Below are 7,826 nucleotides of genomic sequence, written 5' to 3' on the forward strand. Positions count from 1 at the left end.
TTACAAGATTTTTAAGCTAAATACACCTATTCTAAGCCCCCTAATAAAATAATAAAGCCCCCCAAAATAAAAAAATGTCCTTACCCTATTCAAAATTAAAAAAGTTAACAGCTCTTTTACCTTACCAGCCCTTAAAAGGGCCTTTTGCGGGGCATGCCCCAAAGAAAACAGCTCTTTTGCCTGTAAAAAAAAAAACACAATACCACCCCCCAACATTACAACCCACCACCCACATACCCCTATTCTAAACCCACCCAAACCCCCCTTTAAAAAACCTAACACTACCCCCCTGAACTCTTCATCTGATCCGGGCGATGTCTTTAATCAAGTGGCTGAGAAGTCTTCTTCCATCCTGGCGATGTCTTCAATCAAGTGGCAGAGAAGTCTTCTTCCTTCCGGCGATGTCTTCAAGCAAAGCGGCATCTTCAATCTTCTTTCTTCACTCCTCCGCCGCGGAGCATCTTCTGGTACGACGACTGGACGATGAATGAGGTACCTTTAAATGACGTAATCCAAGATGGCGTCCGTCGAATTCTGATTGGCTGATAGGATTCTATCAGCCAATCGCAATTAAGGTAGAAAAATCTGATTGTGGCTGATTGAATCAGCCAATCAGATTCAAGTTCAATCCGATTGGCTGATTGAATCAGCCAATCAGATTCAAGTTCAATCCGATTGGCTGATTGGTTCAGCCAATCGGATTGAACTTGAATCTGATTGGCTGATTCAATCAGCCAATCAGATTTTTCTACCTTAATTCCGATTGGCTGATAGAATCCTATCAGCCAATCGGAATTCAACGGACGCCATCTTGGATGATGTCATTTAAAGGTACCTCATTCTTCGTTCAGTCATCGTGCCGGATGGATGCTCTGCGGCGGAGGAGCAGAGAAAGATGCCGCTTTGCTTGAAGACATCGCCGGATGGAAGAAGACTTCTCTGCCGCTTGATTGAAGACATCGCCCGGATGGAAGAAGACTTCTCTGCCGCTTGATTGAAGACATCGCCCGGATCGGATGAAGAGTTCTGCCCAGCTGGGTGAAGACAAGGTAGGGAGATCTTCAGGGGGGTAGTGTTAGGTTTTTTTAAGGGGGGTTTGGGTGGGTTTAGAATAGGGGTATGTGGGTGGTGGGTTGTAATGTTGGGGGGTGGAATTGTGTTTTTTTACAGGCAAAAGAGCTGTTTTCTTTGGGGCCTTCCCCCGCAAAAGGCCCTTTTAAGGGCTGGTAAGTTAAAGAGCTGTTAACTTTTTTAATTTAGAATAGGGTAGGGAATTTTTTTATTTTGGGTGGCTTTATTATTTTATTAGGGGGCTTAGAATAGGTGTAATTAGCTTAAAAATCTTGTAATCTTTTTTATTTTTTGTAATTTAGTGTTTGTTTGTTTTTTGTAATTTATTTTAGTTTATTTAATTGTATTTTAGTTTAGATATTTGTAGTTTATTTAATTTATTGATAGTGTAGATGTATTTGTAACTTGGGTTAGGATTTATTTTACAGGTAAATTGGTAATTATTTTAACTAGGTAGCTATTAAATAGTTATTAACTATTTAATAGCTATTGTACCTAGTTAAAATAAATACCAAGTTACCTGTAAAATAAATATAAACCCTAAAATAGCTACAATGTAATTATTAAATACATTGTAGCTATCTTAGGGTTTATTTTATAGGTAAGTATTTAGATTTAAATAGGAATATTTTAATTAATAATATTAATATTAATTAGATTTATTTTAATAAGAATTTAGTTAGAGATGTTAGAGTTAGATAGGGTTATTATACTTAATATATATATATATATATATATACATATATATATATATATATATATATATATATATAATATAATAACAATATTAACTATATTAACCCTAATATAATTAGGGCTAATATAGGTAAGATATATAATTTAATAACTATATTAACTATATTAACCCTAATATAATTAGGGTTAATATAGTTAATATATATAATATAAAAACTATATTAACCCTAATATAATTAGGGTTAATATAGTTAATATAGCTGGCGGCGGTGTAGGGGGATTAGATTAGGGGTTAATGTGTTTAATATAGGCGGCGGCGGTGTAGGGGGATTAAATTAGGGGTTAATATTTTTAAAATAGATGGCGGCGGGGTAGGAGCTCACTTTAGGGGGTAGGTAAGGTAGATGGCGGTGGGGTAGGGGCTCACTTTAGGGGGTAGGTAATGTAGCTGGCAACGGTGTAGGGGGATCACATTAGGGGGTTATACTTTTAATGTAGGTGGCAGCGGGGTCCGGGAGTGGCGGTTTAGGGGTTAAATACTTTATTAGAGATTGCGGCGGGGGATCGCGGTTGACAGGTAGATAGACATTGCGCATGCGTTAGGTGTTAGGTTTTATTTAGCAGGTAGTTTAGGGAGATACGGGGCTCCAATAGACAGCGTAAGGCTTACTACAGCTGCATTTTGTGGCGAGGTGAAAATGAAGTAAGATTTCTCCATTTTCGCCACGTAAGTCCTTACGCTGTATATTGGATACCAAACTGCGCGGGTTCGGTATACCTGCCTATGGCCCAAAAAACTAAGGGCGAAGGCAGAAATATACAGGCATAACTTCTATGTTACGCCGTATATAGGATACCAAACCCCCGCAAAATTTGGCATCGCCGGCTTTTGCGGGCAACGCTGCATATCGGATCGGGCCCCAGATGCCTGTTAACTATATCTAATTTGCTTTCCTTGATGGTGTTTGAGATAATTACTGTTTTACCATTTAGCAACTCAAATAAATAACGTTTTTCTTGGTATATTTGATCTTTGGTCACAAAATTTTAACAAACATTACATAGTCAGTGTTTAAATTCATAAAAGTATCAAGAATCTATCCAGCTGCTCCACCAGATTTGCCTGCTAACCTCTTCTACATTCACAGAGTGAAGCTGAATAGGAAAAGATGCCAAAAATATTTAAAGGGCCATGATACCCAAATGTTGAAGCACATGAAAGTGATGCAGCATAGCTGTAAAAAGCTGACTAGAAAATATCAACTGAACATCACTATGTAAAAAAGAAAGATATTTTACCTCCAAATGTCCTAAGAATTCACACCCCACTGTAATGAACTTTAAGCAGCAAATCAGTATTTCTTTCCTGGGGCCTGCAAGGGAGTGAGCCTCATGCACACGTGTTATTTCCCTATTCAGTTTACGGAAGTTTACTATGAAATCTCATGAGAGTTAAGTCAAATCTCATGAGATCACAGTAAGTGCTCGTATTACAAGTTGAAAGTAAAAGGTTTTTCACTTGTGCGCTAAATCAATGCACGCAAAAACCCGAACTTCGAATATCGCACGTACTTTAACATATTCCCCCATAGAAGTAAATGTAGCAAAACTCTGCTTAAACCTGATCTCATATTCTCAAGTATGCTAACCCGACATGAAAATATGAATATTTCACATTCCAATGTTCTTCACATAGAAGAATATGTTCATTCATAAAGATATATTTAAAGATATATCTGATGGAATTTTGCACGAATATAAATTTAGCACAAATATACATCTAGATTGTAAGTTCCCAGAGGAATAGGGCCCTCAATTCCCCAAGTATTTGCCTGAAATGTTTTTATCCTATATTGCATTGTTTCACTGTTGTACTTATATCTTCGTACCCATGGCCAGAGCTGCAGAATCTGTTGGCGCGTTATAAATAAGGAATAATAATAATTATACCTACAGTGACCTCCATTAATATTGGCACCCTTGGTAAATATGAGCAAAGAAGGTTGTGAAAAATTCTTTATTGCTTAACCTTTTGATCTTTTGTTCAAAAAATCCACAAAAATACTCTGCTCTCATGGATATCAAACAATGGCAAACACAACACAGGATTATTTTTGTTAAATATATGTGTGGCATAATTATTAGCACCCTTTAAGTAAATACTTTGTGCTACCTCCCTTTGCCAAGATAACAGCTCTGAGTCTTCTCCTATAATGCCTGATGAGGTTAGAGAATACATGGCAAGGGATCTCCATACAGAATCTCTCCAGATTCTTCAAATTTTCAGGGAACTGGGATGCCAATGACAGGACCTTCATTGTGTAGTAAGTAAATCATCTTTGTGTTGATTTTGAGGTATGTTTTGGATCATTGTCCTGCTGGAAGATCCAACCACTACACATTTGATAGAGTCCATGATGCCATGTATGCTAACAAAACATCCAGGTCCTTTGGCAGAAAAAAAGCCCCAAAACATTAGCTACTACCATCGATAACTGTGGGCATGAAGTATTTTTCCATATGGCTACCTCCCAATGTGCACCGAACCCAACTCTGGTGTTTATTGCCAAAAAACTCTATTTCGGTTTCATCTGACCATAGAACCCGATCTCATTTGAAGTTCCAGTAGTGTCTGTAAAAATGAAGACGCTTGAGTTTGTTTTTGGATGAGAGTAGAGGCTTTTTTCTTGAAACCATTCCAAACAACTTGTGGTGATGTAGGTGATGTAGGTGATGTTGGTTTGTAGTTTTGGAGACTTTCTGACCCCAAGACGCAACTAACCTGCAATTCTCCAGCTGTGATTCTTGGAGAAATTTTAGCCACTCAAACCATCCTCTTCACAGTGCCTTGAGACAATATAGACACACATCCTCTTCCAGGTTGATTCATAAGATTTCCAGTTGACTGGAATTCCTTAATTATTGATGGTAGAAATGGGCATTTTCAATGCTTTTGCTATTTTCTTATAGCCACTTCCCATTTTGTGAAGCTCCACTATATTTTGCCACACATCACAGCTATATTTCTTGGTCTTACCCATTGTGATAAATGACTAAGGGAATTTGGCCTATGTGTTACCTCATATTTATACCCCTGTGAAATAGGAAGTCATGGTATAACAATTTCATGTTTCTAGTCACCCAGGTGTCCTAAAAAATGTAAAATATCAATAGGAATATAATTCAAATATATTTGTCTCCTATTTATTAATAGGGGTGGCAATAATCGTGTCACACATATTTTTAGCAAAGATTTTTTTTGGATAAACCTGTTTTGTGTTTGCAATTGATATCCATGAGAGCAGAGTATTTTTGTGTTATTTTGTAACAAAAGATCAAAAGGTTAAACAATAAAGACAATTTTTCACAGCCTTTTTTGCTCATATTTACCAAGAGCGCCAATATTAGTGGTGGGCAATATATATATATATATATATATATATATATATATATACACCTTAAAAGCCCAAATTGATGCTACCATAGACAAATTTAGTAAGACCAATGAGGATCACAAATGCACAAAGTTTTTCCGTGATGCGGATGATTACCTAAGTGGTCAAGTGGTGTACAGATGGGAATCTCGCGATACCAAGGCTCAGAAACAACGACAGACATCAGAACCGCCAGGAGAAAGAGAGGGATCAGTGAGATGGAACATGAGCGATTCATCGAGAGACACACCAGCTAGAACAACACCTCTATAACAGTTATCTTTTTCCTCACAGGGAGGCAGACGAGATGGAGGAGGAGGGGTGGCCGGAAACATCAACGAAGTCGCAATTCGACCATAGAGGGGCCGCCATGTGAAACGGTAAACAACCTAGTGGTAAATATATCATATATTACATTGAGTCAAACACAAACTGACTTGCTGAACAGAGGGCTGGGGTTTTGCCCAAGCAATGTTTTAAGCAACTTGGACTTATACATTGAAATGTACAGATTCTTTAGAAATCTACGTTCAAAGGCTCATTTTTGTATAATGCTTAGAAATGTTAATTCTGTCATTTCTCCTATAAATGACGATTGTTAAACATTTTCTAATTTTGATATAACAAGCAAATCTGAATTTACTCTACCAACTTGTTATCATCCAGTTGAAACATATATTTCCCTAGTCAGCAGAGATTTATAACAACTGAGACATAACATTAAACTACATCAAGGTTTAACTTTTAATTATAACTTGTCAATGGATGAAAATAAATTTCTAACTGAAATTGTAAATAACAAGACCAAATATATAGCAGAGATAAATAAACAATTAATGGATATGGATGTATATGAGAAACTGAAGAGTAATCCATTAAAAAAATATTCAGGTGAAAATGAAAAGTCTAATTAACAGAGTCTTTGAAGCAAAAATTATTGATAAAAAAACTTAAGGAATATTTAATTTAAAAAGAATGCATTACTCCGGTAATATATATTTTACCCAAAATTCATAAATGTATTTAAAATCGCCCGGTCGCCCAATTGTGGCAAGTATAGATTCAGTTCTCTCTAACATATCCACTTTCCTAGATATGATTCTGAAACCTATAGTATGTGGATTACCTTCATACATAGAAGATACAACTGATTTTTTAAACAATCTAGAGAAAGTTGAGTGGAAAGATGGTATACACCCTATATTGGTCACTCTAGATGTAAAAAAAAAAATTACACATGTATTCCCCATTTAGGAGGTCTATATATGCATCCAGAAGCTTCTTGGAAAATGCTAACATATACATACAGAGCATCAGATTAACTTTATAATTGAATTATTAATAACAGTTTTAAATAATAACTATTTCCTGTTTGAAGATACCTATTACAGACAAAAAAAGAGGCACTGCCATGGGTGCAAATATGGCGCCACCATATGCAGGCATATATATGGAAATGTATGAACAGAAATATGTGTATCCCAATGAACTTTTTAAACAGTTTGCATGCCTATGGTGGCGCTATATAGATGATGTCTGATATGGTCAGGAGGTATTGACACCTTAAATCAGTTTGTGAAACAATTGAATGCCTTTACTGACAATGTATAATTTACCATGCAATGTAATTATGAGTTCATCAACTTTCTGGATGTGACAGTTTATATAGAAGATAACTTGTTTAAAATTGATATTTTCGTTAAAGGAACGAGCAAAAATACATTATTATCCTACAATAGTGTTCACCCATCCCAAATCCCAATACATAAGAGTCAAAAGCCTAGTTAGTAATGAGGATTGTAGTAGAAAGAGACTATCAGACATGAGCCACAAATTTACACAGAGGGGTTATCCCTATAAAGTTATAAATACAGAACTAAATGAAGTGAGTCAGATAGACAGAAAAGAGTTGCTTATAAAGAAAAATAAGAATGAACTACAAAATAGGATTCCCTTTATCAGTACCTATAATGTTAACAGCAAGCAGATCTCAGGAATAGTGAAAAAACATTGGTACACCTTAAAGAGCAGTTATCCATAAATTAGCGAATTCCAAAATATGCCTATTTTATCATATAAAAGACCTAGAGACCTATACAATAGTATAATAAAAACTGATCTAGGAAGTAAACAACATATCAAATTGACAACAAGTAAAAAAGGCACTTTTCCTTGCTATAATTGCTCACTTTGCAACAGTGTGATACGAGGAGGAAGAGTAATACATCCCCAATCTGGTAAAAGACTAAAAATCAATGGCCTATATACCTGTCAGACAGACTTCCTAATTTACCTTTTAAAATGCCCATGTGGACAAAGCTGCATTGTGGAAACTAGTAAAAAAAACAAAGGACATAATTACCCAGCATAAATACACTATAAGAAAGGAAACATTAGATTTGCCAGTATCTGCACATTTTAAACAGATGAACTATGGTGGCAGCCAATTGAGGTTCCAAATTTTAGAACATATACCAAAACAAAGAAGAGGTCAAGATAGAATTAAAAAATTAAAACAAAGAGAGGGGGTATGGATAAATAAACTAGAAAGTATGCACCCGAAGGGACTTAATAAAGAATACAATCTTTTTTGATTCTATGAATGTTTTAACTGAAATTTCCCCT

Source organism: Bombina bombina, chromosome 6 (assembly GCF_027579735.1).
Source record: "Bombina bombina isolate aBomBom1 chromosome 6, aBomBom1.pri, whole genome shotgun sequence".
NCBI classification, from domain to species: Eukaryota; Metazoa; Chordata; class Amphibia; order Anura; family Bombinatoridae; genus Bombina; species Bombina bombina.